This window comes from Rattus norvegicus, chromosome X (assembly GCF_021556685.1).
Source record: "Rattus norvegicus strain SHRSP/BbbUtx chromosome X, alternate assembly SHRSP_T2T, whole genome shotgun sequence".
In the NCBI taxonomy this organism is placed as follows: domain Eukaryota; kingdom Metazoa; phylum Chordata; class Mammalia; order Rodentia; family Muridae; genus Rattus; species Rattus norvegicus.
In genome coordinates, this window is record NC_141554.1 from 106,546,034 (window position 1) to 106,559,121 (window position 13,088).

Consider the following 13,088-nt stretch of genomic DNA (forward strand, 5'->3'; position numbering starts at 1 on the left):
AGTAACTTTTCTATAATGAAAAAATCTTTTTCTTAGCCTAATGCTAGTCACCCAACAAAATTTTATAATAACATCCAAATAATATTCACTGAATCAAAACCCACTAATAGGGAAGTCATTTCACTATGAGAGAAGATTGTGGAAAGGGGAGTAACTACCAAGAAAAACAACTAACAGAAAAACAGTAACAAATGTCAGTACTAAGACCTTAACTATCAATAATTAATATAAATATAAGTGGATGAAATTCTTTAACAAACATAGTAAAAGCTAATATATTAAAACAAAAATGACACTAAAATGATCTGTCTACAGGGAACTTAATGTCACTTTTAAGATGTACACATGCTGACAGTTTAGAAACGGATGTAGCTCACATTAAACCCAAATAAAAAGAGAAGTAATCGTGCTTATATGAAGTCAGCTTAACTGCTTATATTTAATGCAAACTCTTAGTCAACTTGGCTTAATTTATCTCTGGAAATGCATTCCATTTTTGGAAAATTGCAAACTTGCTACATTGAAGTTCCATAAAAGGGTGCAACCCCTACCTAGCTGACGAACCTTCTTTTCTCAAATAATTATTTTAGACAATGTCACCATGAATATGTGGACTAAATATCACCAACTGTACATCTGTGTTAAAGGCTGGAAAAAAATGAGAAGGCAGGCTGAGCAAGCCAGTAAGCAGCCATCCTCCATGGACTCTGCGTCAGTTTCTACCTCCAAGTTCCTGCTTTGAGTTCCTGCCCTCGCTTCCCTAGATGATGCGCTGCAAACTGTAAGATGAATTAAACTCTTTCTTCCTCTACCAGGTACTTTGGATCACAGCAATAGAAACCCTAAGACAAGCCTCCAACAACCATCTCAATCTTACCATCTTTCAACCTTCCTCTGGATTTGAAATATACGAGTGCCTGCTAATTCAATGGCAGTATGTGTTTTGCAATATGCTTTTTAAAAAAAATTCTACTTAATGTCTATGGGCATTTTGTTTGAGTTTTATCTGTACACCACATGTGCACAGTATAAATCTATTAGCTCTGTAACTAGAGTTGTAGATGGTTGCAAGCAAATACAAGGCCCACACAACTGGCCTCATGAACCTTGCTGTGAGACGTGGAAGATTAAGAAAGACAGACACAAGTGACAAAAGCAAAACTGGGATCAGTTAGACTGCACACTCTCTGATGGATATCTACCAGCACGCCAGAAGCTTAGTGTCTTTAGTTTTGGAATGGAATTTCCCTGCATGAGTGAACAATGTTGCTTCCAGAGGACCGTGGTTTTTAAATGCAAATCACAGTGCAAGACATGGGATGCATACCTATGTTATTTGTTAGACAGTACCCAGAGGTCTCAAAAAAAAAACCCAAAAAACAGATTTTGTCAATTGCCTTTGGTTAATGACCATAACCATATGTAAGTTTCTATTGCTGAAGACACCAAAAATTGGCTATAGTACATAAACAAATAAATCTTGAGCAGACCTGCCAAGTTCTTCCATTATTCCAGGAGTTCATAGTATTGGAGGTGCTATGCAGGCTGATGGGAGAGAAAAGATATCAGTAGTCTTGCCTAGCACAAGAGCGTGTAAGTATATCAACCTACCTGTGAAGAGCTATTCACTTGTATAACTGTTATGGGAATCACTAACTACTTTCTGATTGGCTTCAAGGCTTACTCCACAGAAATATGTTTCATGCCTAGTACTATAATCCAAATCAAAAGACCATAGCTTAATGGAAATTGATTAGAGTGCCTAGGGTAGAACTTGCTATTGTTAAGTGATCGTGTTGTCAAGTTACATTCTAAATATATATTTTTGTTCCCATAGATTTGAACTATACAGAATCTTGGGCAGATGTTCTCTTTTGCAGTGGCAGTAGTAGTAAGACTCCTAAGTGGTCTACAAGATGAGAATATGTGACTGTTAGGCACCATGTGAGAAGTTTTTATCAATATTCCCTAAGCTCTCTCACTTGAGGCTTAGTAAGCATGGCAAAAGATGAGGTAGAAAACATTAATAAGCAGAGGCTGGGGAATAGTGCTGTGAAATCTTGCCTTCAGGATGCGACACATTCATCATACCCAAAGACTCACAACTGTGGTTGTTACCTGCCCAAGACCTATACAAGATCAACTTAGCAAAAATCTGCTATGGATTGGGTAGATGGTAACTTCTGGAGGAAGGAAAACTATTTGAGATGTGGCCACTGGTAGGTTTCTGATGTTCCAGCAGATGCCTCTGGGTCATATATATATTAGCAACATTATTTCACTTAGTGGATTATATTTTTAAAAGGAAGACATGAATTTGGGAAGGGGATTATGTTGGCAAGAGTATGAGAGCAGTCCAAGTGGGAAAATAGTCAGTGAATGTTATCATATTTCATTTTACACATATGTACAACCCCCAAGAATAAAGAAAAATACCCACAAAGGCTAAAATGTTCCAAACAAAAGAGCCAACAACTACACTAAATAGAAAAAATTTAATTTGTATACATAAATATTTATTTCATATACATGATACATAACATATGAATATGCATGCCTTTAAATAAGGTAATATATCATTTGCCTGAATTTAAGCCTACTGCATTAACTTTACAAGCTATATCATTCCATGCAAGTTGTTGAAATGCTCTGCTGATAGAAGAAACTTAGAGACTGAGGCAAAATTAAATTTCCAGCCATAAATTAGAACATCGAAAGTGTCATTATGAAAAATGCATCAAGAAATTTTAAGTTTTTAAACAGGGCATATATGATTATTGACCTAAAGTTTTCAGGCAAAAGCCAAAACTCATACTGATTATGAGGAGAAAGATTCCCTGTAAAACACACAGGTTGCACGGAAACTAAAGCTTGATAAATTTTCTTTTTAGGTATGTCATCTCCTTTCCTGAACTTTTCTATATCATCTGCTCCTCCATTTTTCATATCAATGTTATCAGCCTATTTGACACATCCACTCCAAAATCCTGCGCAGGTCTCTCTGGTATATCTGCCTTGACTCCTTCTTAAATAATAATCTTCTTCATCTGAAACTGGGTTAGATTCTGTAGTTTTGTCTGATAGTCATTTATCAAGGTTATTATGTTGTGGTTTCATCTTTCTATGTGATAAGAAACAAGAAACAGAATTGAATGACTGTTTTAGAGCAGGATTCATAGTTTTCTCACAGTCTCCTAACTAAGAGACTTAAATGCTTCTTTTATGGTGCTCTGGAAGCACCTCTGCCTCAAAGTCCGCCAAAAGCTTTCTCCAGGCTACACATCTGCCCATAGTAGGGTGGGTGGGAGGTAGAGCAGCTACTAAGGGTCTAGGCCTCAACTCTGAAATTCTAATAAAATATGCACTTCAGTTCTACGTACTGTTCTTGTACTCAGTCCTTCCTACATGAGTCAAAGGTTGGTTGTTTTGTTCCGATTTTCCTTGATTTCTACCATGCCTGGAAAGTTGTGGCTTTCCTGGATTCCGGTCTGGTTCCTGATCCCCTTACATGCTATGCACAGAATAGAGGCAATTTTTATCTCTTAGCCTTGAAATATGCTTAAAGAAATGCTCGCAGTGGCCAGGGTTTATCATTTGATTGATGTATAGTAATAGTGACCCCAGCTCTAGTATTGGTTTTGGCTTTTTCTACTTGATCAGATGATGAAATCTTCTGTTTTCCTCCACCCTGTCTCAAGGTTTATTTTCCCATCGTATGAGAAGAAACTTAACTTACCCAAGTAATTCTTTTTAAATTTATTCCCTTCTCCAGGCTTTTGTTTCACCACTGTTTCATCTCAATTAACAAATGACCACTTCTCTGATACAGGAGTCACCCTTTGCAATAGAGGCGTCAAGAGAGTTTGCTGATTGGATTAAAAAATCAATCTGCTTGCCAGTGCCCTGTAAAATCCGTTGCTTCCTTTAAAACCTACCCTTCTCCTGTCACTACCATCACATCAAGGTGAGTGTTAGGAACAAAAAATGTGTGGACATTGCCAACCAGTATCCAATCCAGTCTTTTCTAACCTATTCTTACCCCGCCATGCCAAAACAGTGCCTGGGTTTCCACCCATCTGCAGACATCAGAAAGAGTTTCTCATTCCCCACACCTTTTGTCAGAAGCTTCCACACAAAGGGACTTGTATCCCAGGCAGATTTCCTTTGCCTTTCCTCAACAGCAACCCCACTCTCAAATGTCTAGCCCTTTTTGGCCCCAAGTCAAGGGAGAGCGAAAAGAATATTCTGGAACTATAAATTTGGTCCTATAGGCAGAGTCTGCCTTTCCCAACTCCAGAGCTGCAGTTTCTCTGCACTGATGACTTCCTTTCCACCCCTTGTGGTCATTTGTCTCTATCAAGTATTTTCTGTTTGCCTTCCAGAAGATCCTGATTTGTTCCCTTTTTCACTATGGTGTCCTTTTGGGGCTTCTTGCTCTAAGTTAAGCATTTATGGCATCTTAGGGGTATGCCTAATGGATAAGGCAAGGAACTCGGCACTGGCCCTACTTTTGTCTGTGTTCCTTGTCACTCCCACTCTGGTTAGAGCCCACCACTCTGCTGGATTTGACCAGCATCTGTCACTTCCCTCCTCACCTGACCAGACAGCTATCCACAAATGGCTCCCAAGACCACAGTTAGGAATGGAGACTAACTCATGGAAAGATCTAGGTCTTGTAAAAGCCCAATCATGATGAGCTCAGATTCTTACCTATTTCACTTTATAGTAACGCTTAACCTTGCCTGAAAAGTGGAATAGTAGTGATATCTTCCTGTTCAGAAGAATAATTGAAGAAGCTACACTGACATACAGAAGACTGAAGCACTATACATGATCAGGAAATACAGGGACCAAGAAAAGAGAAACCCCCTATTCATTTCTAGTTCTGATTTCATCTCCAGCTGGCCGAAGTTTTCAACATAATTGAACAGAATACCCGAAGGGAGATCTGTACCCATTTCTCTGAGAACCACACAAAAGAGACCTTTTTAATGGCTACTGAACTGTATCTTAAGTCTATCCTCCCTTGACTTATGCATATAAACACGTCTTTGACTAAGGTTTTATCTCTATTTGTGCTCCCTTCTTGAGCAGCAAGCCTACGCAATGTACCTAAAAAGTTCTCCCCCTCAAGGACAGAACTCCATAGATAAGAAAAAGGAGTTGAACAGCACATACTTTAACCTCTAAACAAAGTTTCTGAATAACTAGCTTCAAAGCCTCAAATCATATATATAGCTGGTGCTAAAAATTATGGCCACAGCTGATTCTCTTTAAGTACATCTTGTCTTCCTTCTAAATCAAGAAACTCACCAACTTCACTTCACTGTAACTCATGTGTCTCCTGCACACCACACACCTCCAAACCCCGTGGCAGTCCACAGACCCAAATGCAAGTAAGTGCCTTTCTAGGATCTGAGGGAGGCTCTTCAGGTGGCGCTGCTAGCAATGTTGAGTTGCAATTTCTGGGGCTGCTGACAAAACTGCAACATTAAAACAACCCCTCACAGAATAAGTACAGAATGAATAGGGTCTGCTTGTGGGAGAGCATCAGGTGCTAGCAGCTTGCAGCCCAGCCTGATGACCCTTAGAATCCATGTGATAAAAGATTGAATGGACTCTTGAATGTTGTCTTCTGACCTCTACATGCAGGCCATGAGACACACACATGCACACGTCCATGCACACACACACACTCTCTCTCTCCCTCTCTCTCTCTCTCTCTCTCTCTCTCTCTCTCTCTCTCTCTCTCTCACACACACACACACACACAATAAATAAATAAATGTAATTTTCTTTAAAAATAATGAATGAGTCAAAACAGAAAATTAATCACCAGCCCAAATACTGAAAAAAGTGATGGTAAGATAGATAAAACCTCTTAAGTGAATTAGGAAATATTATACTATTGAAAAATGGTACTGAGGAAAGTGAAAAATGATAATTCGAAAAAAATTGCAAGTTGATGTCCTATACAACACATTTAAGTAAGCCACTTACTGGTTGCAAAAAACACATAAAACAGCAGAATGTATTACATGTTACTTTATATAATACCTTACAATGAGAAAATAATCTTTATAAATATTACATCAGAGATGACCATGGCCCGAAGCTAGCTGGTTCAAGTTTTTTAGAGAACTCTAAATTTTGGTGATGAATACAAAATGTGCCTCAAAATTACCCCAATTATTGATTGGAAATTGGAGTATTTATCTGAAAACATGAGGGTTTTTCTTTGGTATCTGTTACCAAGATAACTGTACAATTTCCATTACTTCCAGACTTTCTAAGACCTGGTCTAAGAAAACTCCTGAAATGGCAGAAAATAGCTCTTTGTAAAATTAGATACCATAGGTGCAATTGAAGGGTATAATAAATTATTCACAATTTACTCTAAATTACTGATATTTCCCTTCAAAACAAAGAATACACAACCAGTTAATCCTGTATTTGGATTATTTTTACTATTAGAGTAAATACCAAATGAACTTTCCTCATAACAGGGTTTGGAAATAAAAATTGGTCTTAAATTTCTGGAATTTTCACTATTGATTATGTTTTTGTTATTTATATTGGTCATAAAGTTTTTATTGTCTCAGTTTGATTTCTGTGAAGTATGGAAAGCAAGGTTCTTCATTGTTCAAAAATACTGCATATTTCTTGGTTTGTTTTATTTTTTAAATGTTTAATTCCCTTCTTGTTCGCTTTTTTCTTCTCAAAAAGAATAATTTTAATGTTTCTAAGTAATGTTTTCTGAGCCCATCACTTTATAGGTTAAGAGTACCACATACTAATAGACAAATTTATTGTAAAAAATCAGTCAGATCCAGCTATCTCAACTTAAGTTCTTTGATTCTGCTGGGCATGGTTACACACACCTATAATCCCAGCACTGAGAAGCAGAGACATGAAGATTAACCCAGGTCTGAAGCCACTTTGGGCTGCATAGTAAGTTACGTTCAATCCAGGACAATTCAGTGAGACCTTATCTCAAAACATTAAATATAACAAATAGATAATAAAAGTAAATAAATTACTTAATACTTCACAGGTAAAGCTGTGAAACTCTGTTACAGATACCAAAATAAAACAATACAAAGAAAGAAAATCCGTCATAGTTACATAAACAGTCCTACAAATGTTATGAAATAATTTTGAAATATTCAGAGTGCTGTTGAAATATATTATAAAACAAACCTCTCCACATATATCATATTTCTCAGCTACTAACATTTTGATAAATTTATTTTATATTGGTAGCTCTCTGTGTACAGTTTTTTCATTAATTAATTAATTAATTAATTAATTCCTTTTATATCCCAATCGAAGCCCACTTCCTCTACTCAGTACTACACTTGCATGGCCCCACCCCTCTTCCCCCACCTGTTCACTTCTGAGAATGGGGAGGACCCTTCCTGGGTACCAACCCACCATGGTACCTCAAATCACTGCAAGACTAGATACATTCTCTTGCACTGAGGCCTGACAAGGCAGACCAGTTAGGGGAACAGGATCTACCAGCAGGCAACAGAGTCAGGGTAAGCCCATACTCCAGTTGTATAATGACCCACATGATCTTACTATAGGACAGATCACAATGAGCATGCCTCCAGTCCTTACCACAATGGTGCTGTGTGTCAGGAAGGAATCAATGGCTACTCCTGCTTCTGTGTGCCTTAATACCAAAATAGCAAGGCGTTTTGACTTGGAAGTAAATGCATGCGTTCCTGGTCCCTGCATGAATCAGGCTAAATGCCTCAATGGGATAGGAAGATACATGTGTGTCTCTCTGCAAGTGTATTCTGATGTGAACTGTGAGCTGGAAATTGGTGACTGTGGATCCCAGCCAAGTTTACATGGTACCATGTCTCAGGGTGCTCTTGGGTTGGAGTCCTCTGGCTTCTGCTACACTATCAATACTGTAACCTCAATGGGACTCCTCTCAGATATCCCATCTTTTATCCTGTGTCATGGAGATCCTGCACCTTTGGATCTGTAGGAAGGGTGCCTTTACTCACTCCAGCTGTCCATCAATATGGTCGATGTTGGGGTATGCTAATTCAAAGCCCTGGATCTGGGCCTGGTAGATATCCAAGTTGGTCAGCCCACCAGGTCACATGCATTCATATCACCAGCTCTCCTGCTCACACACCATCACTCTCCAGCACTGCCCTGGCTAGCTCACTCAATGCTACAGTCAGCAAGGGGCAGAGCCAGCTCTCCATCTCGCATGCCCTCAGGGACAGCTCATCTGTGCCCACACCATCAGGGTCATCTCTATTGTGCTGTCCAGGCAAGGTGCAGGGTCTGTTTCCTCTCTTGTGTGCTGCAGCAGGTGAGGGGCAGGACCAGTTATCCCAACTCTGATGATCTCGGGGCTAGCCATAGGTAATGAAGGATGAGGTGGGGAGGAGGAAGAGGAGGAAGAGGAGGAAGAGGAGGAAGAGGAGGAAGAAGAGGAGGAGGAGGAGGAGGAAGAGGAGGAGGAGGGTATTTTTCCCTCATCCACTCTACTTTAAGACACACAAGTTGCTGTGTCAGCTCTACTTTGCTCCCACCCTCAGGGCCGCTCGCCCACATCTCTGCCAACAGGGTCAGCTCTATTACACTGCCTAGGCAAGGTGCAGGGCCTGCTCACCCCTCCTGAATGCTGTGGCAGGTGAGGGACAGGGACAGCTCTCCTGCTCTGATGACCTCTGAGGGCCAGCTCTTCTGCCTGCTGTACGTGACAAGGGGCAAGGGCGGGGGGAGGCATCTCTCCCTTGCTCATATTGCATCTGTAGAAAAGGTGAGGACTCAAGTCTCCAATACTCATGCCCTTGGAGCTGGCTTGCCCATGCCCCTGCCACCAGGTTCAGCTCTACTCTGGTGCTGCCCAGGATAGGTACAGGGTCCAATCTCCTCTCAGGGGTGCTACAGCACATGAGGGGAAGAGACAGCTCTCTTGTTCTAATGATCCCGGGGTCAGGTCTTCTGCCTGCCACAGGTGGCAAGGAGTCGGGGTAGGAGCAGAGTACCTCTCTTTTTTCCATGGCACCACACAGAAAGCATGTGGCAGCACCAGCTCTCTCAGTATGAATTACAACTCCTACAACTAGGGACAGCTCTGCTGTGCTTCCTGGCTTCTTTCTTGATACTGCAGCTGGCTAGGAATGGGGTCAGCTCTCCTGCTCACACACCCTCAGGGCCAGCTCTCCCACGATGCCCAGGTGAAGGGTGAGCTCAGTTCTGCACAGCTGTCAGATGTCAACATGGACCTGGGTCAGGAACATCTGCCTGGCCTTTGGTGGTAACAGATCCCTGCTGCTACAGGATCACCAACTCAGACCTGGTCCTCAGTGGCACTACAGGCAGGACCCTACTATACTTCCAGGTAGACTCAAGAGGCTTAGAATCAGGAGACAAGGCTTATTGTCACGGGAGGGGCAGATAGACTCAGGGGGCGTGGCTTAGACACAGGGTTATGGCAAGTAGACTAAGGAGGTGTGGCTTAGACTCACAAAGTTGTTAGACTCAGAGGGAGGGGCATATAGATGTGGCTTAGGCCAAAGGGAGGGTGTTACACTCAAAGAGAGGGGCAGGGAGACTCAGGAGGCATAGTTTAGACACAGGGGTATGGCTTAGACCTAAAAGGAGTGGCTTAGATTTATAGGCGTGGTTTAAAATCAGGGGGCGTGACAGGTAGACTCAAGAGACATGTGTAATGTGTAATATGTAATATAAACATATACATATATACACATAAACAAATTCTCAGAGATCTACCTGCCTCTGCCTCCCAAGTACCAGGATTAAAGGTGTGCAGCACCACTGCCTAGCCATATATAAATATTTTACATTCCTAAATGTGTATGTATACATATGTAAGAGCATGTGCACCCACATAAGAGTTTCTTTTTTCTTTTACTTATTTTATTTCCTTAACTTTATTTTTTGATGGTTTCATAAATTGACATAATGAATTTTAGTCGTTCTTCATTATCTTTTCTCATCCCTCTTGTCATGGGAACCCTTTTTCTTCCCAACAATTAACCCCTCTACATCTTTTTGTGCATAACCCATTAAATTTAATCAGAGTTCCTTTTACGACTATATGTGGAATGTACAAATTTCTTAAAACCAATGTTCTATGAATAAATATGGAGTATTTGTGTTTACAATAGTCCAATCTTCTATTCAATAAATACAATTTACAGTTCTTTTTCCTACTGATTCAAACTTAGATAATTTTCCTATTACAAGCATTGTTCTTGTGATCATCTTTATATATCACTTTTTTGTATTTTTTCATTTGAATAAATTTTGGGTTTTGTTTCACTTTCTATTTCTTCTTGCCCCCATCTTTATTAACTTGGGTATTTCTTATTTACATTTCAAATGATATTCCCTCTCCTGGTCAACATCCCCCTAAATCCCCCCTCCCCTTATATATGGCTTTTCCCCTCCCCATCCTCCCCGCATTACCCCCCCAAGAATGCCGTTCACTGGGGGTCCAGCCTTGGCAGGACCAAGGGCTTCCCCTTCCACTGGTGCCCTTACTGGGCTATTCATTGCTACCTATGCAGTTGGAGGGTCAGTCCATGTATAGTCTTTGGGTAGTGGCTTATTCCCTGGAAGCTCTGGTTGGTTGGCATTGTTACTCATATGGGGTCTCAAGCCCCTTCAGCTCTTTCAGTCCTTTCTCTGATTCCTTCAACGGGGGTCCCGTTCTCAGTTCAGTGGTTTGCTGCTGGCATTCGCCTATGTATTTGCTGTATTCTGGCTGTGTCTCTCAGGAGAGATCTAAATGCAGTTCCTGTCAGCCTGCACTTCTTTGCTTCATCCATCTTATCTAGATTGGTGGCTGTATATGTATGGGCTACACGTGGGGCAGGCTCTGAATGGGTGTTCTCTCAGCCTCTGTTTTAATCTTTGCCTCTCTATTCCCTGCCAAGGGTATTCTTGCTCCCCTTTTAAAGAAGGAGTGAAGCATTCGCATTTTGATCATCTGCCTTGAGTTTCATGTGTTCTGTGCATCTAGGGTAATTCGAGCATTTGGGCTAATATCCACTTACCAATGAGTGTACACCATGTGTGTTTTTCTGTGATTGGGTTACCTCACTCAGGATGATATTTTCTAGCTCAATCCATTTGCCTATGAATTTCATGAAGTCATTGTTTTTGAGAGGTGAGTAGTATTTCATTGTGTAGATATACCACATTTTCTGTATCCATTCCTCTGTTGAAGGGCTTCTGGGTTTTTCCAACTTCTGGCTATTGTAAATAAGGCTGCAATGAACATAGTGGAGCATGTGTCTTTGTTATATGTTGGGGCATCTTTTGGGTATATTCCCAAGAGAGGTATAGCTGGGTCCTCAGGTAGTTCAATGTCCAATTTTTTGAGGAACCTCCAGACTGAATGGTTGTACCAGCCTGCAATCCCACCAACAATGGAGGAGTGATCCTCTTTCTCCAAATCCTCTCCAGCATCTGCCTTCACCTGAGTTTTTGATCTTAGCTATTCTGACTGGTGTGAGGTGGAATCTCAGGGTTGTTTTGATTTGCATTTCCCTTATGACTAAAGATCTTGAACATTTCTTTAGGTGTTTCTCAGCCATTCGGCATTCCCCAGCTATGAATTCTTTGTTTAGTTCTGAACTCCATATTTTAATAGGGTTATTTGTCTCCCTGCGGTCTAACTTCGTGAGTTCTTTGTATATTTTAGATATAAACCCTCTATCAGTTGTAGGATTGGCAGAGATCTTTTCCCAATCTGTTGGTTGCCGTTTTGTCCTAACCACAGTGACCTTTGCCTTACAGAAGCTTTGCAGTTTTATGAGATCCCATTTGTTGTTTCTTGATCTTAGAGCATAAGCCATTGGTGTTTTGTTCAGGAAATTTTCTCCAGTGCCCATGTGTCCGAGATTCTTCCCCACTTTTTCTTCTATTAGTTTGAGTGTATCTGGTTTTATGTGGAGGTCCTTGATCCACTTGGACTTAAGCATTGTGTGATAAGAATGGATCGATCTGTATTCTTCTACATGCTGACCACCAGTTGAACCAGCACCATTTCCTGAAAATGCTATCTTTTTTCTATTGAATGGTTTTGGCTCCTTTGTCAAAAATCAAGTGACCATAGGTGTGTGGGTTCATTTCTAGGTCTTCAATTCTATTCCACAGGTCTATCTGTCTGTCTCTGTACCAATACCATGCAGTTTTTACCACTATTGCTCTGTAATACAGCTTGAGTTAAGAAATAGTGATTCCCCCAGAAGTCCTTTTATTGTTGAGGATAGTTTTAGCTATCCTGGGTTTTTTGTTATTCCAGATGAATTTGCAAATCATTCTGTCTAAATCTATGAAGAATTGGATTGGAATTTTGATGGGGATTGCATTGAATCTATATATTGCTTTTGGTAAAATGGCCATTTTTACTATATTAATCCTGCCAATCCATGAGCATGGGAGATCTTTCCATCTTCTGAGATCTTCTTCAAGTTCTTTCTTTAGAGGCTTGAAGTCCTTTTCATACAGATCTTTCACTTGCTCAGTCGCACCGAGGTATTTGATGTTATTTGGGTCTATTATGAAGGGTGTCGTTTCACTCATTTCTTTCTCAGCTTGTTTCTTTGTGTAGAGGAAGGCTACTGATTTGTTTGAGTCAATTTTATAACCAACCACTTTGCTGAAGGTGTTTATCAGGTTTAGTAGTTTTCTAGTGGAACTTTTGGGATCACTTAAATATACTATCATATCATCTGCAAATAGTGATATTTTGACTTCTTCCTTTCCAATCTGTATCCCTTTGATCTCCTTTGGTTGTCTGATTGCTCTGGCTAGGACTTTGAGAACTACATTGAATAAGTAGGGAAAGAGTGGGCAGCCTTGTCTAGTCCCTGATTTTAGTGGGATTGCTTCAAGTTTCTCTCCATTTAGTTTAATGTTAGCAACTGGTTTGCTGTATATGGCTTTTACTATGTTTAGGTATGGGCCTTGAATTCCTATTCTTTCCAGGACTTTTATCATGAAGGGGTGTTGAATTTTGTCAAATGCTTTCTCAGCATCTAATGAAATGATCATGTGGTTTTGTTCTTTCAGTTTGTTTA